Genomic DNA, 24,507 nt, shown 5'->3' with positions numbered 1-24,507 from the left:
TGCCAAAGAGTTAAGTGGAGTTAGCCCACAGTCTGCTTTACAGACAGCCGCATGCAAGGGACTCGCCTGCTCTTTGCTGTAAAAATAAGCGCGCAGCGAGTCGACTTGGCAGTTATGTTGTGCCGCCACGTCAACCACGCCCCTGACTCCGATGTCACTAAGCAGGCTCATCCGTGCCACGGCAGACTTTGGATGATGCATTCGGAATTTAGACATAGTTGTCCGTATCCGCCGCTGGACTTTTCCAGATCGGTCTTCATCCACGGCAATATTCCGAATAGAAGGGTGAAGGGATAGCGAATACATTCAAAGCGCTTATTTTATTTTTCCCCGAGAGATGCGATTTCAACACCAGCTTTACACGTCGCAAGAATTCGGACAGGAAAGCATCCTTCAGATCACCAACTCGAGCATGGGTTCCTTGCAGAATTCCTAGGTACTTGTAGAACATGATGACCTTTGCGGATGGCTTGGATTCGACACTTGTCTAATCCAGACTCCATCCGAATATCACGGCTGAACATGTCTATTACTCGCAACCGACTTTTAAGATGGTTGTCAGTACCAGCATACAGCTCATCTAGGTACATCAAGTGTGTCAGTTCGCGCTTAACACGTAGGCCATATTTTATTGCAAAACCAGGCCCTCTAGCATCATTCAGTAGCCATGAGAGGGGGTTCAGTGCCATACAAAACCAAAGGGGACTCAACGAATCCCCCTGGAAGATGCCTCTCCGTATACGGATGGGCTCTGAGGTATTAGCACCCTCAGATGTACGCACTGATAAGGTGGTATGCCACCCTTCCATGACTGTCGCCAAAAACTTTATTAGTTTCGGATCAATGCGATACAGATTTAGGATGTCGATTAGCCAGCTTTGGCATAACTGATATAGCAACTGAAGAGGTTTCTTTGGCCTCTAGTTGCTTGTCCTACAACTACCAAGTCGATAATGAGTTGCTCTTTGCAACCCCTTGACCCAACTCGGTAGCCAGAACAGAAATTAACAAAAATTAACGTTAAACTACCTAGACCTTAATGTGCTTGCAACTCGAATGTGGGTGTGAAATTATCAGACTATATTTTGCAAACTATCCCGCTCCAAACAATTCCGTTTGAAAGCATGTATCCTATTTCTCAATGTGCCGTAAAGAGTGTTTGGATCCCTGAGCAACTCCAGCGATATGAGTTAGCTGTGGCGGGTCAGTTAGCGGTGGCAAATTGACCTTGCCAATGATGCAATACATGCCAGACATTTCTTACTGAAACTTAGAAGCGCGCACTATGTAAGCACAATATAGCCATTAGATAAATGAGGACTATCGATGCACTTTGCACTCGTAGTCTACATTGTAATCGAATACTGCTTTATCGGGTTCGATTCTTAATTTTGTATCCGGACAGCTACGTGGTTAGAGCACAAGGCTGTCATACGGAAGGTCGCGGTTTGAATCTCACTGGCAGCGAGATTTATATCGTGATTTGACATCGGATACCAGCCGACTCAGATATGAATGAGTACCTGAGTCAAATCGAAAAATCAGGGCAATGCTGATCACATTGCCTCCTACAGTATACTGTAGTGTACCGTTACGGTCTTGAATGAAGTGGTCTAACACACTTCAAGGCCCTGATCCAATATGGATTGTTGCGCCAACGATTATTATTATTATTATTCTCAATTTTGTTCGAGCCTGTCGTGAACGTTCAGCTTGACATCGTCTGTACATCATGTTGTTGAAATGTTTCGGCATCCCTTGAAGTGAGCTTTTCCCATGTTCCAGCAGCTCTTAAAGTGGAAGCTCTGACTTGGTCAAATTTGTGGCCTGTATCTTAAGCGGGAAATATCATACAATTACGATGCGTGCGGCATGCAGATTTAAGGTTGGCAAAGTTCGCTCCACGTCTGCGAGGTTTGTTGTGATAACAGATTGGTTACGTCATTTGCAATTTGGCGGCACTTTTCGTTTTCGGCTCTTACTTTTGAGTGTAATTAATTTGAATGAATTCGTTTTGACAACTGCTTAAGGTACTATCTGCCCTGGAAGTGCTAATTATTAATGTCATTTACATTAGTCCCGTCGCTTTTATTCATAAAAATCGAATTTAAGCCGGAGATATGTGAACGCTTAGTGACATTTAATTGTATGATTTGCATAATATAAAGTATGCATGCAGGTCGATTGTCCGCGAACGAAATCGCGGCATTGCGAATAATCTGCAAGTTTCTAAAATTAGCGTAGCATCTTCCTATATTTTATGTTATGAAATTCATACAATTAAATGCCACTAAGAGTGTACATACCACCGGCTTAAATTTATTTTTTTATGAATAAAATTGATGGAACTAATGTAAGTGATATTAATAATTAGCACATGCCATGCAAATAGTGCCTTCCGCAGTTCTCAAAACGAATTCATCAAATGAATAACTGTCGAAGACGAGAAGCGCCGCCATATTGAAAATGACGTGCAGTGTCAACAAACCATTATCTGTTACACATCGCAAAAGATCAAATTTTCCGAATTTTTTTGCGTGCCGCATTGCGCATCGGACTTGTTGTATATTGCTTCATTAAATTTCCGTGTAATGAACTTCATTTGACAGCTCTCCCACTCTAAACGCACGCAGTTATTAAGCTGTTTTGTTTCGGTCTTTATTCTTCTCATGTTTCAGTAGCTTTTAAAGTGAAGGCTCTGCTTCGTTTTATTTCCAGTCGTGAGTTTCCTTCTTCAGATATTTCAGCAGCCGTACCCCAGCCAGTATCTGCCGAGCATGCGTGCTTGACAATCCAATGTCCAATTTTTTGGGAGAAATTTTGAATAATTTTCAGTTCACCAATGAGCCTCGAAAGTTGTTGGTTGATCCATTGTAGCGTCATCTATATTTATCATTAACAACCGCATATGTATACCGATTTTTATGCAATCGTGTGAATACGCAAAATGTTCCATGGGAAAATACGTATATATACCAATTTTCATGACGATCGGTGAACGGTCTAGGAATTCATCCTTTGCAGCGCCACCTAGTAGCCAGTTACAGCAACGGTTATAGCGTATAAACCTTCTCCATTCAAAAATACTTATATGTATCAATTTTCATGACGATCGGTTCAACGGATAAATATATATATTATACAACAACTTCCATTTTTAAGGTTTAGTGTAAAAAAAACTTTATTAAAATCGATTCATTGTCTGTCTGTCTTTATGTCTGTCATACGCACTTTTCTCCAAAACGGCCAAACCAATTTGAACGAAATTTGGTGGACAGATGGCAACTATGAAATCCTAGGCATACAGTGAGTGACATAAATTTAGGTGGAGTTTAAAGGGGGCCTCCACATATATGCAAAAGGAGGCATTAAAAAAAAATGTTCACCGGAGATAGTCATGTATGTCATGGTATCAAATGAAAGGTATCGATTGACGCTTTTCGAAACTGATATTAGTTTTCGCGTGAATTGCAAATTGCGTGAGTCAGGAGTCAAAATGTACGCAGTTTGAGACAGGACTCATTTTTGGAAACTATCCAACTCAAAAATTCGAAAAAAATCAGGAAAATGGGCTTAGATGAAATCTAAGTCTCAAAATATGTCTCATTCCGATATCTGCTCAAATAAACTAATAATATAGTACCAATTTTTCGAAATTTACTAAGAAAAACCCCTTAAATTCATTCTAGCACTTTTAGCACTGGCATAGAGGACAATATTTCGTAAAAACGTGCCGAATTTCATGGAAATCTGGACATTAACGTCAAAGTTATTGTAGTTCAAACTTAGCAATTTCATGCCAATTTACCACTTCCAAAGCCATGCAAGTAAGATGCTGACGTCATAATTAGCGAGAATAATTGACATTCACGTGAAATATTAAAGTCGCATTTATGAAGAATCTACTACTACCCAGCCCTAAAAAATAAACACTTATATGAAATCTAAACCTCGAGAAATGTCCCATTCCGATATCTGTTTAAATAAACCTACTAATAGTATATTATCAACTTTTAGCTATTGGCTGAAAAACTCCCCTTAAGTTCATCCTAGGAGTACTAAATTTTACACCGGCATAGAAGGCAGTATCGTGCATACGCATGCTTGATAGCATTGACCCGAGATATTTAAATCGCTCAGTTCTGGGCAGGTTAGTTGACGGAACTGAGCAATTCAAATATCTCCAGTCAATGCTATCAGCCAATGGATAACTGCGTTATGCTTCTCACAAACGGAAACACAAAATCTTTTATACCTGAAGCGTCAAGCTTCCGGTTTCCCGACTTGTTATATAATAACCGAGGAAACCATCTAAGGGCCATCATAGCTTCTGAGAATGGCTCCATGAAAGAAACGATCGCTTTCCGGCCAATCCAAGACGTTCCATTTGATACCTCATACAACCGTGTTCGGTGAAAAAAATGGTATATCCCTCTTTAGCATAATGGGGACCCGAAAAAAAAGGAAGTACCGTCTTTAATATGATTTTGTTTTACATAAAACTTTGAAAAGTGACGCATATTCAAAATACAATGTTCAATACCTTTTGCACAAGAGGATCACAGTGGAAGAACTGCTAGGAGGTAGTGGCCCTGTCCACTGCATGAATTGTCAGGAATATGGCCACATCAGATTATATTGTTCACTTTTTAGTGTATTCATCCTCTGTGCTTTCTAATTTGATATTATTTTGTAATAATGACTTACATATGGAGAGTGATCATCATTATAATGATCGTTGGCGCAATAATCCAATTGGATCAGGGCCTTGAAGTATGTTAGACCACTTCATTCAAGACCGTAACGGTACACTGCAGTTCACTGTAGGAGGCAATATAGTCAGCATTGCGCGCGACCGAGATTGTTATCCTGATTTGACTCAGGTATCCGTCATCCAGTCACGATAACAAATACCTCCGCCACCAGTGAGATTTGAACCGCGGCCTTCCGCTACGAAAGCTTAGCGCTCTAACCACTTAAGCCATCCGGACACTTATTATACTAACTTAACATATATGTCGCTATATCAAACTTAATTTTATTTCGATGAGTGACTGTTACAGTTATTTCGTCTACCCGATCTTGTCAGTATTTTACTTTATATTTGGATAATTGTTTGATATACCGATCATAACATGATTATTCTTAAGAAACCTACCAGTTATGTAAACTGCAATGCTACTACAAGGACGAGATTGTTTACTTAATTTTAAATTAACCTAATACATAAATATTTAATCCAAACTTATTCTAGTCTTGCTTCTAGTTTTTATAATAAGCACTTTCACCGACTGCATTCTAGCCTTTTTGTGCACCCCTTTGTGGGTTTGCGCGAAGTGAGAGACGCACTCGTCTAACAGAATATTTCACATTCGTTTATGTATCCTTGCAGATGGAGTACATCATTACCAAAAATTTTATGTCTAACGTGTCCACCCCCATAGGAAATGTTTCGCGGATTCTGTTTCCTCCTTATAGGATGAACGCATATCGTCATGTAGAATTCTTATTCTTCTTTTCCTTCAGCCTTTGTTCCGTTCACAAGAGCGGTCGGCTCTCCTATTTTGAAATATGATTTATGAAATATGATGATTTTCGAGAGAATGAACTTTACACTTTGCTTGATTCTTACAAAAACCAGAAAAACTCGTGTGTTGGGTTAAATTGCTCTAGCAAAATCCGAAAAGTAAAGTGCAAAGTGTGGTCTCTGTATCGGTGCAGTGAATCAATGTTTGGGGCATTATTTATCCCATACATAAAAACGGGGATATCACGCAGTGGAGCATTTATAGTACCATCTATGAAATATTCTCAGCTATCTTGCTAGGCCGGATAGCCCCATACGCTCAGATCATCAGCCCATACCAAAGAGGCTTCACCCCAGGTAAATCAGAAACAGGTCAAATTTTCTCTCTGCGGCAAGCGATGGAAAAACTGCCAGGCAGGGTAAGACTGTACACGACCATGAAAGAATCAGGTATCCCAACGAAATTGATAAGACTGACTAGGCTGACCCTGACCAATGTGCGACGCCAGATAAAAGCAGCAGGATCACTTTCGATACCTTTCAACTGCAAAAACGGTCTTAGACAAGAGGATGCCCTGTCGTGCGTCCTTTTTAACGTGGCCATGGAGAAAGGCATTCGGGATGCCGATGTAAATGCGAGAGGCACTATCCTCTTCAAGTCCACCTAAGTACTGACCTGCGCTGACGATATTGATATTATGGAAAGAACAACCCGAGATGTACAGTTTACGTTCATCCAGATCGTTGAGATCGTTGAAAAATTTCTCCGTCCGTCGAAAATTACGACCGATACGTGCTATGATGATGAAATCCACGAAGGGTTGTTGGGAGCCTATTCCAGCTTACAAAAACTGTTTCGCTCGAAACAAAGCTTTTACCGTACAAGACTATAATCTTGCCAATCCTTCTGTGTTCCTCGGGTAGCTGGGTTCGTAGCAAAAAAAAACTACGGACTCTTGGCCGCATTCGAGAGAAATATCCTCCAAAGAATGTTTGGCCCCCTACATGAAGATGAATCCGTATGTCTGAGGCTGAGATGGAACGATGGCGTAAGTCCGGACGCCGGACAACTTTTAGGGATATCGAATTGGTGGACCTCAGCGCAAAACCGGAGTGTCAGGAGTTCCTTATTAAGGCAGGTCTAGACTGATACTGGTTGTTGCGCCGTTGATGATGATGATGATACTGGCAGGTTCCACGGTAATTGTATTGAAATCAACAAAGTTACAGTACATCAAATTAGTACTTTTCATTAGAGAATTACCAATTACTATACACTCATTACCAATTGGAGACACCCCACACCACAAATCATTCCATTACATTAACAAGTTCTCAAACCATACGTGCTACACGTATACAATACAAAAATAAACAGTATCACACAAACAGCATGGTCTGTAATCACAGCGGTACCGCTGGATGGTCTCCGGATCACGACGATCGAATTTGAATCCTTTGAATGTATGGAAGTGTCTTGTATTCTATAATATTTTCACTGCCTAGAGGAAGGAATTTATACATTCTGTCAGTTTATGCAGTGGGAAACAATCGTGCCAAGTTCAAGGAGGAATACCATTTTCTTTACGATACTCGAACTGAACAGGCTGCATAATTATTATAGTATAGCCGGCGATTTGAATGCTAAGCATACCTCATGGCCGAACGCCAGATAGAATCCCGTAGGGGTATTCGTAAAATATTGGATAGATCAATACCAGAATATAAATGCGAATTATGAAAGTCAGATAGTCCAACCTGGCCCAGGGCAAATTCCTATCTAGATTTGCGCATTGCTGACGCGCGCATGAACTTTAATTTTAGGAATCCTCAACGGAAACTACAGACTTTTCCTTACGATAGCGATCATAACGCTATTCTTATTGAAGTTCTGTTTGATGGACGAAGAGTTCGCCTTCTGCCGATGGACAGTGGCGTCCACAGGCTGAACTTTAGGAACTTTAGGAATCGAGAATGGAAACTACAGATTCTTCCTTACGATAGCGACCATAACGTCATTCTTATTGAGGTTTTGTATGATGATCGAAGAGTTCGCCTGCTGTCGATAGATAGCGGCGTCCACAGGCTGAGCGGATTGGAAGAAATTCCAAGAGAAGTTTATTTGAGGATTTCGAGAGGAATGCCCACCTTTTGATGGGGAAAAGGATTGTACAATTGCGCCACGCGGTGACAGGAACTTGAGCAACGAGGAAATAGTTCAGTATCTTCTCAAGCTGGACAACTTGACGCTGGATACAATTAAAGAGGTCGTCCCTAAGATTAAACCGCGCAATAATATGAAAGGATATGAAACTCACTCTTGTCAACAAAATCTATCGGAGATATGGAGGCTACCCTCATCCCATATTGGTTAAGTTCAAATCACTTCTAATGATCGCGCGGAATCTTATCCGCTAATATTACATAAATGAAGCGCTTCAGATGTCATATTTTCAAATATAAATATGCTATTTCGGAAGCAGTCACGAAAAATTATGTCCAGAATCAAAGTCGGTAATAGCAAAATACAACACCTTATTGACTTAAGTATAGACACTGCTAATACGCAAGGCAATTACATTGTGATGAATGACGCTCTCAAATTCGAGCTTATAGGAGAGCCCTTTAAGTCAGTGCATCGGCCAAGAACGGACTTATGGGCAACGCGACTTTCGGAAATCGTGGAACGAATTACTAGATTTGTTTAGGTCTTGCCACTTTTTCTTTTATTTTCGATAGTGTCTTACTCTAATACATTATTAATTACATTCTAACTTAAATATTTTGCTTAACTAACTTAACTTTATTTCAATGGGTGGCTATTACAATTATTTGGCCTACCCAACCTTCTGTGTAATTATTACGTTAATTGTATTAATTTTATTACATGAATCTTGACATTTATTTTGAACTGAACTGAATTATTTCCAAACTGCGCTTGCACTAAAAGGGCCAGAAGGAATTACTTACTTACTTAAAAACTAAATTAAATCTTAACTAGATCTAAACTTAATCTAACAATAAATACTTAAACCTACTATTTACAATAGCACATTACATCTTTTGTGCTTAGCCTCGGTGTACCCCTACCAGGCAGGGAGAATCGAAGAGGGAAAGGATGGTAAGTTTAAGGGATTCACTCACTATTTGGCAGGGCCTTAGGAAGTTGGCGTTACCATGTTGGTAGAGATGTCAGATTAGTGGATTTGGGTGAGTTTCCGTTCTCTCGAAGAACCGTTCCACCAAGTTGAAAACGAATTCTCGAAGAGGTTGTAATTTGGCGCCCCGATAAACTTCGGGGTTTCTTCCAACTTTCTTGGTCTTCAAGTTAAAGGAAAGACCAGTGCAGTGCCTTAAAATCCGGCGTTCGAATGCCTCACATTTGGACATGGTTCGGGTTGAGCAAGTGATCCAACTGGGCGCTCCATAGCAGATAATGGGTCTGATTAAGGCCTTGTAGAGAGTCAGTTTGGCCTTGATGCTGATTCTTACATTCTTTCGAGGAAGAAAGTAGATCCTACTGAGTGCACCGCGTGCCTTACCGATAGCATGCTCAAGGTGTGGCTTGAACTTAAGGAGTTCGTGAAGTTTAACTTCTAAGTACTTCACGGTCTGGGAATTGCTCACTATAGTGTTTCCGATCTTCATTTTTAAGCGTTTAGCTTTTCTGTGGATTCCTCTAGAACCTAGGTACCTAGATTTCCTTCGAAAGGTGCAAAATTGCGTTTTGGCCTCATTAATTTTAATGCCCCATTGCAAGTAATATTTGCAGAGGTCTTTCACATATTTCTCGACCGCTTTCGCTGCCCTGTTGGGGTGGAGGCTCGAAGAGAAGGTGAGTGTATCATCGACATATTGAATAAGGTCTGTACCGGTCTCGGGAGTTGGGTCGTCATCTGTGAAGATCTAGTAAAATGCGAGTCCAGAAATGGATCCTTGCGGTACTCCCGATGTTACCGACAAGAGATCGGAGAATTCATTTCCCCTATACCTACTTCGAAGAAGCTTAATACAATTCTAATTATCGAAATTGGAAACTCACGATCTATTAGCTTATAGATTAGTCCGTTTACCCATACGGAGTCGAAGGCCTTTTCTAAGTCTAATGCACATGCTACGGTCGGCTTATTATTGACGTTAAGTCTTGCTACGACAGTGTCGTGAAGGTAGCTATGTGCATGTTGTGTTCCGTGTTTGGTTGGGTATAATCTCTTTAAGATTGCAATATTGGACCAGTCCGATTGTCCACGTTCTCTCAAAGAGTTTGCCTAGATTGGACAATAATCATACGGGTCTAAAGTTGTTAGGCTCACTAGAGCTGCCTTTTTTTCGGATCGCAATTATTTTAGCTGCTTTCCAGGCGGTGGGAAAGTAGCCATTATTTATGCAGTTATTAAACACTGCCAGCAAAAATTTTATGGAGACTCGAGGAAGTTGTCTAATGACGTAATTAGGAATTTCATTAGGTCCGGCTGACTTTTTACCGTTTAGGTTTGAGGTCAAGGCGGTGAGTTGTCATAAACTGAAAATGTTGCCAAATCGTTGGTTTTACCGAGAAGTTCGTTTGGGAGAATGCCACTAGCTTATTTGATTGTCTAGAGACGAAGTCGGCGATAGTTGTTTCAACCATCGACACTATTGCCGGATAATTTTGCGGCGGAGGGAGAGCTGAGCTGAGCTGAGACTCAAATGATACCCCAATGACTTGCGCCTTTCTGGCGTCTCCGTAGATTGGTTCCCTGTTCCTGGTGAGAATGAAATTACGGGACTTTTTTTTCCCCGCTAGCCTATTTATATGTTGAAACATATCTGGCCCGGGCTTAATATCTGCGAGATTGCGGGTTAATTCTTTATTGCGGAATTGTGCTACTATTTGCCGGATAATTGTTCTCAGTCAATTAATCCGGGAAAGCAATGCTTTGTATTCTGCATTCATATTTATGGAAGTTGCGCTTGAGGTTCCTGCGCTAAATCTGTCTGACCTTCATGTGCAGCATGATGCGGGAGTTTGTTGTATACAAACTCATCGACTTTGATCAGCCTGGTATTTCTGCCTGTAGCAGTATTGCGGTCTGTAGCGAGTTTTTTCAAGTTCAGCATTGGTGCTAAATCTGACTTGAATTTGTCCCAATCAGTGTGGGCGAATGATCTGAATACCTTACCTTACCTTAACTCGCTTCTGCAGTTGTGAAGTTAAGGCCATTTTGAGTTCAACTGCAAAATGGTCGGACATGCCTGGCAAAGTTTTACAGGAAGTTAACTGAAAACTTTGCTTGGTTTCGTCAGATAGCAGAAAAAGTCAATGATGGATTGACTAGCGGGTCTTGTCGGGGAATCCGGCGAGACCACCTCAAGTTTGACCGACGTGAAAGGGTTATGGATCCAGTTGTACAGGGTTTTCCCATTTACATTTTCTGCCTTATCGCCCCAGGAGTTGTGCCGTGAGTTAAAGTCGCCACCGAAGACAAGATATTTGAATTTTAGCTAGAGATCGCCCAAGACCTTTAAGGAATGGCCCAGTTGCTTACTTTGATTGCAGCAAAGTGCCGCTGTTCGTTCGTCTGGGCGGAAGCAAAACTTTCGACCAAGTTCTTGAAGACCAGTTTGCTGCCTTGTGGAGCTTGAAGTTCTGCAGCTCTAGGAAGAGTATTCTTAGCTGCTTAGCCGTACGATACGTCTGGCCGAGACAAGCCTTGTGGCATCTGTGACACCGTTTGCTTGTTCCTTACGATTTCGGCGTTCGTTCTTCTTTGCCCTGCCAGCTTCCCTTCTGGCAACCATATCTTTGTATGCCGGGCATCCGCGGTAGTTGGCGGGATGACCGGTCTGGCCGCAATTGCAACAATGCGACGTCTTCGTCGATAGTATGGGGCATTCCTCGCGAGCATGTTTTTTTGCGCACTTCACGCACCTGTGCGTGAACAATTGAGGGCGATGTGCCTGAAATTCTGGCAGTTGTAGCACTGTACTTTTTGGATTGGCTTGACTTTCTCAAGCGAAATCTTTTGGTGAAGTATATATTTCACGTTAACTACTTCACCGAGCTCTTGGCAGGGCTCGAATGTAGCTATGCAAAAGCTTGTCTGCTCGCGTTACTAGATTGGCCACGCTTTTCAGTTTGAATTGCGGGTACTCCTCGTTGAGCTCCCGCAATATGTCCGCGGGATCTGTCCCCCTGTGGAGACCGCGAATGATCAGGGACTTACTCCTCAAGGTCGGTGGGGTGCTGGTGGTGGTGTGCAGTCTTTTCTCTTCAACCGTTTCGGCGAAGATGAGGGTCCTATCAGCCCTCGTGTTTTTCAGGGTTGTTTTTAACCCTTTCTCTTTAAGTAGTTTTAAAAATTGCGGTATATTCAGTTTGTACCCAGTTATCGGGGGAATTTTCAATTTCTTGGGGGTGGCTGCTTGGTTTGAGGATTGTGGATTGGTTGGAGTGACACTAACCTTAGGTATATTCGACGACTTTTTCCTCCGTTGCGCGAAGTTGGCCAAGTTTTCTTCTTAGTTGTTTTACTTACATCCTATTCTCAAAATACATTTACTTTATCTTCAATGCCCGTACATCTACTATTATGATCTATCTATCTAATCCTTGACTGTTTAAACAGATGTGCATCCGATATTTCGCACATTTTTATTATACATATATTGGTTCATGATCTTTCGGATGCACTTTGAATTCCTTATCTTTTAATTACTAATTCTTGTTTGAACAAGTGTTTGGGATGGTAGAGCGCACAATTCCTCCCTTCCTTGTTTCAAATCTGTCCTCCGATTAATCAATATTAATTATGAAGTACAATATTTTTAAAGCCGCAAGAATTAAGATTGTTGCAACAGGAAGAGTTACTGTAGAAAATTCGAACATTAGAAAGTCGTGTGAATTGTCGGGTTTTAATAAGGTTGGACTCATGAATTTAAATGATAAATATGTAGAGTATGATTAAAATTATTGGTGAAAATTTGTACATTCTATCAGTATTGTATCATTTCAGAAATTATTCGGTATTAGTATTGACGAAGGAGGCACGTGGTCGCCGAAACAATTGTATGCTACAGAAAATAAAAAAAAAATAGAGAATTAGGAAAAAACCTAGTTCTTTCATTCTTTCATTCTTTCATTATGGAATTGCATTAACAGTAGGATAATGACGTTAAATGCTGATTGAATCATTGCGAGAACCATCATTCAAATTATCATTGCGTTTTTTTTTAAATCTTGGTGGATGAATTTTGTGTTTTCTAACTGCACTACAAAATCTAGGTTCTAATTTAGTTGCATTTAAATTTTGAATCATTAGCGTCGTATCAACGTTTGCAACAATTTAACTTTCCTATGTAATGGACATCACCATCCAGTTTCGCAGGGATATTGCCATCCAATTGGCATTGGAGAAATTTCGCATAAAAACAATTGTTCGGGGCACACACCGACAACGAAGGATATAGTCATCATCCAAATTGGGATCCCATGTCGAATGTTACTTCAATCCAACAGCAGATCGACATGCGGAAAGAGAAACCCATACACGGAAGTCATGTCAAAAAGTTCCAACAAATTGTTGACTAATGGTGTACTTTTCTATGAGACCGAAGCATTCCTAACTTCAATTCAGGATGCTTCGCCCCCAACAAAAAATTACAAACCACGATGTACCTTTCATGACTCCTTAATCACCAACTCCATTTGTAGGTTATGCAACTGTGAAGGAGGAGACAATCCAGCACATAACATCTGGGGCAGGATGTTGAGTTGTACCAATCGTCATAACTCCGTCTGCAAGGTTCTCCATCAAAACCTTCCGTTGAAGTGTAAGTTAGTGCAACTTACCATCTATACTATAAGAGAGCAGAGAATCCCCGAAAATATTATATTTAGGTCAAATTACTGTGGGATCACACTATTGCCATCGACCACAGTGTTAATCGTAATAGACACTATCGAGTTCTGCTTCTCAAGGAAGAACGAGCGTGCTTTATAATCGATATAGCCGTACCGTCGGACCCGAATACTGTCGAAAAATAGCATGAAAAAATCCGGAACTACGGCCTTTGGCGGACAATAGGAAGCAGACTTGGAGACAACAAAAAATCGAAATAGTCCCAGTGGTACTTCCAGCGACAGGATTGGTCCCGAAAAATTTACATAAAGCGCTGAAAACGCTTGATCTGAGGGCTGTACTGTGCATGGAGATGCAGAAAGCAGCTATCCTTGCAACCTCTGCTAGAGTCCGAACTGTCTTGTCCGGTAACAATCTGACCTAATGGGTTTCAGTCTTGATTCGTACTGTCTTCCATTTAAGATCCATGTCTCTGTAGTATAGAACCACTCCGTCATTGCTTCAAGTGTTTGCAATAAATGGGGATGCAGCAATACATTTTCGCCTGGACACACATACTTTGCGTTCCAACGCATCATCGTTGTGGTGCGGGCTTTTGGATGTTGCTTTCAGCCCATTCTTAGGTTGAGTACCCTGCGGTGTGGTTGGGCGGGACGAGGGTTTTCACTATAATATAGTTAAAAAAGCCCACGGACCCTCTTCCCGCCCAACCGGACCGAGGGGCGACCAACCTAAGGATGGGCTGAAGGCAACATCCAAAGGCCCGCATCACAGCGATGATGCGTTTTAACGCAAAGTGTGTGCGACCATGCGAAAATGTATTGCTACATCCCGATTGTCGCAAACACTTCAGCCAATGACGCGGAGGTCCTACACTACAGAGACATGGATCTTATATTGAAGACAGTGCGGATCAAGACTGAAACCCATTAGGTCAGATTGTTACCGGACAGGACTCTTCGGACTATAGCACAGGTTGCAAGGATAACTGCTTTTTGCATCTCCATGTATAGTCCAGCCCTAAGATCGAGCGTTTTCAGCGCTTTATGTAAGTCTGCGGGACTAATCCCGTCGCTGATTTTATTACTGGGACTACTTGGATCTTTTGTAGTCTCCAAGTCTGCTTCATATCATCTGCCAAGGGGCCGTAGTTCCGGATTTTTTCGTGCTGTTTTTCAACAGTGTCCCGGTCCAACGGTACGGCTACATCGATTATAAAGCACGCTCGTTCTTCCTTCAGAAGCAGAACTAGATCGGGTCTGTTATGATTAACACTGTGGTCGGTGGCAATAGTGTGATCCCACAGTAGTTTGACCCGATCATTTTCCAAGATTCTCTGCGGAGTATACTTATAGTAAGGATGGTGGGTTGCCACTAAGTTATACTTCAACGCAAGGTTTTGATGGAGAATCTTGCAGACGGAGTTATGACGATTGGTGTACTCGGTACCGCTCAACATCCTGCACGCAGATGTTATGTGCTGGATGGTCTCCTCTTCACAGTTGCATAACCTACAACTGGAGTTGGTCATTGAGGAGTCGTGAAGAATGTACCGTTTATAATTTTTTGTTGGGAGCGAAGCATCCTGAATTGAAGTTAGGAATGCTTCGGTCTCATAGAAAAGTACACCATTTGTCAACCATTTGTTGGAGGCTTCGATGTCAATGCCTGACAACAACAAATTTTTTATATGGCCTCCGTCAATGGGTTTCTCTTTCCACATGTCGATCTTCTGTTGGACTGAAGTAACATTCGACATGGGATCCCATTCTCTGCTTCTCAAGTTCAAAGGAGATAATTTATTATCTGCCATGACGGTAGCCTGATGTATTTGGCTAGAGGATTGTTTCTCATAGAAAAACTCACGAAGAGAATGCACTTGATTGTAGTGCATCGTTTTTAAACCAGGTACCCCCCTTCCTCCCTGATGACGTGGGATAGTGATCCTCAATTTTTCGGCAGCTCTATTGTGCATGTTGTTGTTTGCAAGAACTACCCTTACCCGTCTATTGACAGATTCTAAATCAGTATTACTCCACTGTATCACACCGAAAGTGTATAGAAGGACGGGAATGGCAAAGGTGTTGATTGCCATGATTTTATTTTTCCCGTACAGCTCAGTTTTAAGGACAAGATCCAGACGCCGCTCAAATTCCCCCAGCAACTTAGATTTCATAATTGCCACAGCAGGTGTTGTTGCTTGCAATATGCCGAGGTATTTGTAGACGTCGTCCGAATCCATGCCCTCAATTCGGATGTTATTTTGGCTGTATCCTTCGTTGTCGGTGTGTTTTCCCCGAACAATTGTTTTTATGCGACATTTCTCCAAACCCAACTGCATGCCGATATCCCTGCTGAACTGGATGGTGATGTCCAGCAAGGAGCGAAGTTGGTTCTCGTCTTTGGCATACAATTTGATGTCGTCAATGTACATCAAATGGCTTAATGTACATTTCGACAATATGCCATGCTTGACTTGGAACCCGTATTTGCTTTCATGCAAAAGATGGGATAGCGGATTCAAAGCCAAACAAAACCACAGTGGGCTTAGAGAGTCGCCTTGGAAAATGCCACGCCTGATTGGTATCTCTCCTGATGTTTGCGAAGATACCGATAGCTTCGTGCTCCAATTCTTCATTACTGTTCTCAGTAGAAGAACGACATTCGGGTTAATTTTATACAAGCGTAACACTTGTAGTAACCACGAATGTGATATGGAGTCAAAGGCTGATTTATAATCGATGTAGGCTGTCGAGATGTTTCGCTTTTGGTGGACAGCCTGCTTTACAGCTACCGTATCGATTATAAGCTGTTCTTTGCAGCCTCGGGAGCCTTTTGCGCATCCTTTTTGCTCCTCAGCTATCAATTTATGAACATCAAGATGTTTTGAGATGTTCGCGCACAGAACTGAAGTGAAGACCTTGTAGATGGTAGGAAGACAAGTAATTGGTCGACATTTTGAAGGGCAAGAGGCACCCTGTTCCTTGGGGATGAGGAAAGTTATCCCCTTGGTGAAAAATGGTGGAACTAAATCAGGATCGGCAATCATCTGATTAAATTGATTTGCCAATATCCTGTGAGTGCTCTTGAACCGCTTCAGCCAGAAGTTGTGAATCTTGTCAACTCCTGGCGCCTTCCTTGTCAAGGACTGCTTTAACGTCGACTTCAGTTACGTCAGGCATGGTCATTTCGGGGAGGGCCTCGCATGAACGCATAAGGTGTGGGAGCCACGCTGCTTCTAAATTGCAACGACTGGATTCGCTCCAAACACTTCTCCAGAAGTCTTCTGCCTGATCCAGATTGAGGTTACTTTCCCTACCTGAGTTGATGAGATTTTTGTAGAATCCTCGTTGGTTCTGGAAGAACAAGGTGTTGTCTGTCCTTCGCTGAAAGCTTTTCTGATACCTACGGATGCGATTGGAGCATACCGCAAGTTTCTGCTTCAGCACCTCGAGGATTTCTTCGATTGGCATATCATTGGACAGATGGTAGTTTCCAATGATGTTCGCAACGCATCTGTGCACTCTTGGTGATGGATTTCCAAGGAGTGCTTGCGTCACACGACCAATCTCCTTTCTCAACTTTTCGACTCTTTTGTTGAGTCGAAACACCCAGAACGGCAAAGTCCTTCTGCGCATACCTCTGTTATTCGCTCTAAGATGTTGGTTATGGAGACGAATAACCGTGGCAGCTGCAACGTAGATCAGGCTGTGAACCTCTGTAGCAGTAATCTCGCTAGCCAAACGATCAGCCAAAATTCTGTCAACGGCAGCAATGATGTTAGTAGTTGCGGAAGTAAACTTCAGTTTTGGGATCCCTGGCCTAGCGTCTGGGAGAATCTCAGCATACTCTGTGAATGCGACCTGGAATGCGGTCAAAGCCTCATTATAAATTGGGTCGACATCCCCAGTTACTAAGCTTCTCCTGACTACTGGATTCATGGAGTGCCTTACAGGTGGAGTACTTGTGTTACTCCTTTGACTAGTCCGGTAATTTGATGACTCCAGCCCGAGCTCAAGTGAAACCTCTTGGAAGATTTGTTGCCTAGTTGGTAAGGCAACTCGGTTGTTATTCACGATCACTCGGTACTGGTTGACGACGTTCTGTTCCGGAACATGACTTAGCTCCGGAATTCGGGTTATGAACGCGTCATGTAGTCGATGTCTGTACCCTGATGGATTCCGTTCCAAATCCGTGACACGGTAATAGGCGCGGACGATAAATTCGTTGAGTTGGTTCGTCCAAACCATACGACGCCTAGGTCTCCCGTCCCTGGTGGTTGACGGCATAACCGCCAAAACATCCAAGGGCGAAGAGCCGCTCTGATGTTGTTGAACGAACCTTAACCATGTTGGGTACTGTCTTCGTGTCCCTGGGGTCCCATTTAAAGAATTTAAACCAAAGTCCCCAATTTTTTTTGGGATTGGATTGCCCTCTTTTCACAATGGGAGAACTCGAAGAAGCGGTTCTCACTATGAAAAACAGGAAGGCGCCAGGCCCTGATGGCATCCCGGCGGAAGTTTACAAACTGGTGTTCCGCCAACGGCCAGAATTGCTGCTCGAAGCGTTCAACGCGTGCTTGAAAGAGGGCATTTTTCCTTCTCGCTGGAAAGTGGCCAGACTCGCGTTAATCCGTAAGGGTTAAGGAGATCCGGAGCTCCCGTCTGCATACCGACCGCTGTGTATGCTTGACACGGCCGGAAAAGTGCTCGAGAAGCTCATCAGGGGTAGACTCGCTGAAGCGATCCGTGCTGCCGGGGACTTATCCGCAAGGCAGTTCGGGTTTAGAACAGGGAAATCTACAGTGGATGCTGTTATGGAGGTCGTAGATGCGTTTAATCGAGCCGGGGCGCACAGCCGCCGATCTCGACGGATAGTGCTCCTCATAACGCTTGACGTCAGAAATGCCTTCAATTCCGTAAGATGGACAGATATGCTGGGCACACTAGAGAACTCCTTTCACGTGCCAAGCTATCTCTTGCGGATATTGAGGGATTATCTGAAAGACCGCTCCCTGTTCTATGAGACGCTAGAGGGCCAGAGGAGGATGGAAATCACGTCGGGAGTAGCGCAGGGATCCATCCTAGGGCCGGACCTCTGGAACGCTTCCTACGATAGTCTGCTGAGACTCGATATGCCTGAAGAGTCGCGCCTGGTCGGTTATGCAGACGACGTTGCGGCACTTGTTGCCGGACGCACTGTTGAACAGGCGCAAAGCAGACTTGGCATATTGATGCGACGGGTAAGCGGATGGATGACTGCTCACGGTTTCAAGCTTACGCTGGAGAAAACCGAAGTAGTCATCCTGACCAGAAGGAGAATCCCGACCTTGCGTCTCATATCGATCGGCGAGTTGACTATAGAGTCAAAACTAGCGGTTAAATACCTTGGTTTAATGCTCGATTCGAAGATGAGCTTCTTCGAGCAAATCAAAGCAGCCGCGGACAGGGCTGCAGCAGGAGTCGCGGCCTTGAGTCGGCTAATGGCGAATGTGGGCGGCCCTATATCAACTAGGAGACGTCTCCTCATGGGAGCAACGCAGTCCGTCCTTCTCTATGGTGCGGAGGTATGGGCTGATGCCCTTGACAAGGAGGTGCATCGTAAACGCCTAGCTCAAGTGCAGAGGCGGGGAGCTTTGCGAGTGGCGTCTGCTTATCGCACTGTCTCCGAACCGGCTGTGATGGTGATTGCGGGAGTGATCCCCGTTGCCCTCCTTGCCAAGGAGCGCAAAGCTATCTATCGCCGTAAGGGCGAAAACTTAAGAGAAGTGGTTGCCCGTGAAGAACGTCAACGCACCCTTAACGAGTGGCAAGTTTCTTGGCAAAATGAGCCAAGGGGCAAGTGGACTGCGCGGCTCATCGACAAATTAGACCCATGGTTGAACAGAAAGCACGGTGAGATTGATTACTTCCTTACCCAACTTCTAAGTGGGCATGGAGGTTTTCAGTCTTACCTGCACAGGGTTGGGAAGGCGCGATCTCCTGATTGTGTGTTCTGCAATAGAGTGCCGGATGACGCTGAACACACCTTTTTCTCTTGCGAGAGGTGGGATGGCCTCCGCCAGCAGCTTTATGCAGACACAGGGGAGCTCTCTCCAGACAACATTGTCAGAGAGATGCTGAAGAGCGCTGGCAGCTGGAATCGTATTGCGCATTATGTTCGGGCTCTTCTTACTACGAAGAAGATTGAACTCGACCGGCAGAGGGATCGGACGGTAAGGGGTTCCCTGAACTAACAACTCCCTTCCTCCCCTCCCCTCCCGTTGGTGAAAGGAATTCCCTGACTTGAAGGCTCCCAAAGCCGGGAGAGCGGGAGGGCTAGCCCGAAGTAATGTGTCAAACGGTTCCAGGCTAGTTCTCTGATGACAGGGAGGTGTTTAGTTGGTAGTCCGCCAGCGTGCTTTTGCGGGAGTCCAACACTCTGTGCGTAAACGCATTCACCTACCCTACTCCAAAAAAAAAAAATTCACAGAGTATGCTGAGATTCTCCCAGACGCTAGGCCAAGGATCCCAAAACTGAAGTTTACTTCGGCAACTACTAACATCATTGCTGCCGTTGACAGAATTTTGGCTGATCGTTTGGCTAGCGAGATTACTGCTACAGAGGTTCACAGCCTGATCTACGTTGCAGCTGCCACGGTTATTCGTCTCCATAACCAACATCTTAGAGCGAATAACAGAGGTATGCGCAGAAGGACTTTGCCGTTCTGGGTGTTTCGACTCAACAAAAGAGTCGAAAAGTTGAGAAAGGAGATTGGTCGTGTGACGCAAGCACTCCTTGGAAATCCATCACCAAGAGTGCACAGATGCGTTGCGAACATCATTGGAAACTACCATCTGTCCAATGATATGCCAATCGAAGAAATCCTCGAGGTGCTGAAGCAGAAACTTGCGGTATGCTCCAATCGCATCCGTAGGTATCAGAAAAGCTTTCAGCGAAGGACAGACAACACCTTGTTCTTCCAGAACCAACGAGGATTCTACAAAAATCTCATCAACTCAGGTAGGGAAAGTAACCTCAATCTGGATCAGGCAGAAGACTTCTGGAGAAGTGTTTGGAGCGAATCCAGTCGTTGCAATTTAGAAGCAGCGTGGCTCCCACACCTTATGCGTTCATGCGAGGCCCTCCCCGAAATGACCATGCCTGACGTAACTGAAGTCGACGTTAAAGCAGTCCTTGACAAGGAAGGCGCCAGGAGTTGACAAGATTCACAACTTCTGGCTGAAGCGGTTCAAGAGCACTCACAGGATATTGGCAAATCAATTTAATCAGATGATTGCCGATCCTGATTTAGTTCCACCATTTTTCACCAAGGGGATAACTTTCCTCATCCCCAAGGAACAGGGTGCCTCTTGCCCTTCAAAATGTCGACCAATTACTTGTCTTCCTACCATCTACAAGGTCTTCACTTCAGTTCTGTGCGCGAACATCTCAAAACATCTTGATGTTCATAAATTGATAGCTGAGGAGCAAAAAGGATGCGCAAAAGGCTCCCGAGGCTGCAAAGAACAGCTTATAATCGATACGGTAGCTGTAAAGCAGGCTGTCCACCAAAAACGAAACAACTCGACAGCCTACATCGATTATAAATCAGCCTTTGACTCCATATCACATTCGTGGTTACTACAAGTGTTACGCTTGTATAAAATTAACCCGAATGTCGTTCTTCTACTGAGAACAGTAATGAAGAATTGGAGCACGAAGCTATCGGTATCTTCGCAAACATCAGGAGAGATACCAATCAGGCGTGGCATTTTCCAAGGCGACTCTCTAAGCCCACTGTGGTTTTGTTTGGCTTTGAATCCGCTATCCCATCTTTTGCATGAAAGCAAATACGGGTTCCAAGTCAAGCATGGCATATTGTCGAAATGTACATTAAGCCATTTGATGTACATTGACGACATCAAATTGTATGCCAAAGACGAGAACCAACTTCGCTCCTTGCTGGACATCACCATCCAGTTCAGCAGGGATATCGGCATGCAGTTGGGTTTGGAGAAATGTCGTATAAAAACAATTGTTCGGGGAAAACACACCGACAACGAAGGATACAGCCAAAATAACATCCGAATTGAGGGCATGGATTCGGACGACGTCTACAAATACCTCGGCATATTGCAAGCAACAACACCTGCTGTGGCAATTATGAAATCTAAGTTGCTGGGGGAATTTGAGCGGCGTCTGGATCTTGTCCTTAAAACTGAGCTGTACGGGAAAAATAAAATCATGGCAATCAACACCTTTGCCATTCCCGTCCTTCTATACACTTTCGGTGTGATACAGTGGAGTAATACTGATTTAGAATCTGTCAATAGACGGGTAAGGGTAGTTCTTGCAAACAACAACATGCACAATAGAGCTGCCGAAAAATTGAGGATCACTATCCCACGTCATCAGGGAGGAAGGGGGGTACCTGGTTTAAAAACGATGCACTACAATCAAGTGCATTCTCTTCGTGAGTTTTTCTATGAGAAACAATCCTCTAGCCAAATACATCAGGCTACCGTCATGGCAGATAATAAATTATCTCCTTTGAACTTGAGAAGCAGAGAATGGGATCCCATGTCGAATGTTACTTCAGTCCAACAGAAGATCGACATGTGGAAAGAGAAACCCATTGACGGAGGCCATATAAAAAATTTGTTGTTGTCAGGCATTGACATCGAAGCCTCCAACAAATGGTTGACAAATGGTGTACTTTTCTATGAGACCGAAGCATTCCTAACTTCAATTCAGGATGCTTCGCTCCCAACAAAAAATTATAAACGGTACATTCTTCACGACTCCTCAATGACCAACTCCAGTTGTAGGTTATGCAACTGTGAAGAGGAGACCATCCAGCACATAACATCTGCGTGCAGGATGTTGAGCGGTACCGAGTACACCAATCGTCATAACTCCGTCTGCAAGATTCTCCATCAAAACCTTGCGTTGAAGTATAACTTAGTGGCAACCCACCATCCTTACTATAAGTATACTCCGCAGAGAATCTTGGAAAATGATCGGGTCAAACTACTGTGGGATCACACTATTGCCACCGACCACAGTGTTAATCATAACAGACCCGATCTAGTTCTGCTTCTGAAGGAAGAACGAGCGTGCTTTATAATCGATGTAGCCGTACCGTTGGACCGGAACACTGTTGAAAAACAGCACGAAAAAATCCGGAACTACGGCCCCTTGGCAGACGATATGAAGCAGACTTGGAGACTACAAAAGATCGAAGTAGTCCCAGTAATAATTTCAGCGACGGGATTAGTCCCGCAGAACTTACATAAAGCGCTGAAAACGCTCGATCTTAGGGCTGGACTATACATGGAGATGCAAAAAGCAGTTATCCTTGCAACCTGTGCTATAGTCCGAAGAGTCCTGTCCGGTAACAATCTGACCTAATGGGTTTCAGTCTTGATCCGCACTGTCTTCAATATAAGATCCATGTCTCTGTAGTGTAGGACCTCCGCGTCATTGGCTGAAGTGTTTGCGGCAATCGGGATGTAGCAATACATTTTCGCATGGTCGCACACACTTTGCGTTAAAACGCATCATCGCTGTGATGCGGGCCTTTGGATGTTGCCTTCAGCCCATCCTTAAGTTGGTCGCCCCTCGGTCCGGTTGGGCGGGAAGAGGGTCCGTGGGCTTTTTGAACTATATATATATATTACTATAATATACATATATATATATATGTTGTCAAATACCTGGGGGTGATGATCGATGCCAAGCTGAGTTTCAAGGGACACTTGGATTATGCGCGAGAAAAGGCAGCAAATGCCAGCTCATCCCTTGCAAGGATGATGCCTAACGTGGGAGGGCCGAAGTATAGTCGCAGGCTACTCATCGCGGGAGTGGTGAGGTCGATCCTGCTATACGCGGCCCCTGTCTGGGCGGGAGCGTTGAACCACGCTGTCAACCGGAGGAAGATATGTTCGGCATATCGGCCAATTGCGCTAAGGGTGTGCAGCGCATTTAGGACGGCGTCGACGGAGGCAGTGTGTGTTATCGCAGGAATGATCCCTATAGATCTTCTAGCGAGCGAGGCACACTGGCTCTACGAAAAACGGAAGGCAAATCCAGCCGAGGTGAATGCGGATTTCCGAAAAGCCATCAGGAGAGAGTTGTGTGGCAAGTGGCAACAACGATGGGATAACTCCGACAAGGGCAGGTGGACCCATACATTGATCCCGTGCATCGAGAAACGGGTCAACCGATAGCACGGAGAATTGAATTACCACCTGACACAGTTCCTTACGGGACACGGTGGCTATAGGAAGTACTTGCATTGCTTCGAGTTGGACGAGTCTCCCAACTGACCTGAATGCGGTGCTACACTCGAGGACCCGGAGCACGTTATGTTCTATTGTCCCAGATTTCTGCAGCAGAAAAGGAGGTTGAACTCCAACCTGGTGGAAGAGATGTTGAAGTCGGAGGAAAACTGGATGGCGGTAAATGAGGCAGTAGCCGTGGTGCAGACAAAACTCCTGGAGTTGGATCGAGCTCGGAAGGCGGCGCGACGGAGACGTGACATGGACGAGCTGGTATAGCGAACCAGAGCCTCCCCCGCGACGTAATACTTCACAGTGGTCCCGCGGGGAGGGGCGGAAGAGTGGGGGTGGTTTTAGTGGGTGTGAATCCCACACACTGCTGCAACCTGGCGCAGCAGCGTCTTTCTAAGATTTCCACCTCCATCCATAAAAAACAACAAAAAAAAAAAATATATATATATATATATACCTGGCGTACCAGGTTTATCCTCACCTGAGTTGCAAACGCAGAGCTGCATGCGACCAGGCGCGTGTCATGGGTTGCGGATAATGGCATGACCCACCGGGTCAGCTACGAATATCGCAAGTTAATCTTGTAAATAAGTAGCCGCGGACAAGCAGAACGTTTCCCTTTGTGTTCGTCCTCCCTTACCGATTCTTCCCGTTCAGGGAGAGTAAACCTCTTTAACAAATCCGTAATCCGGGGTGATTGTCGTATTGTACTTTAAGCCATTTAATGTACATTGACGACATCAAATTGTATGCCAAAGATGAGAACCAACTTCGCTCCTTGCTGGACATCACCATCCAGTTCAGCAGGGATATCGGCATGCAGTTGGGTTTGGAGAAATGTCGCATAAAAACAATAGTTCGGGGA

The 24,507-nt window shown here is 44.0% G+C and overlaps 1 protein-coding gene across 4 annotated transcripts in view; it reads right to left on the bottom strand.

The window, feature by feature from the left end:
• Nucleotides 1-24,507, bottom strand: part of LOC119655342 — a 600,578-nt gene that overhangs the window by 184,280 nt on the left and 391,791 nt on the right. The gene's annotated exons all lie outside the window — the stretch shown is intronic.

Source organism: Hermetia illucens, chromosome 4 (assembly GCF_905115235.1).
Source record: "Hermetia illucens chromosome 4, iHerIll2.2.curated.20191125, whole genome shotgun sequence".
Classification (NCBI taxonomy): domain Eukaryota; kingdom Metazoa; phylum Arthropoda; class Insecta; order Diptera; family Stratiomyidae; genus Hermetia; species Hermetia illucens.
Note: the sequence above shows the minus strand (reverse complement) of the source record. Positions and strands in the feature narration are given on the sequence as shown.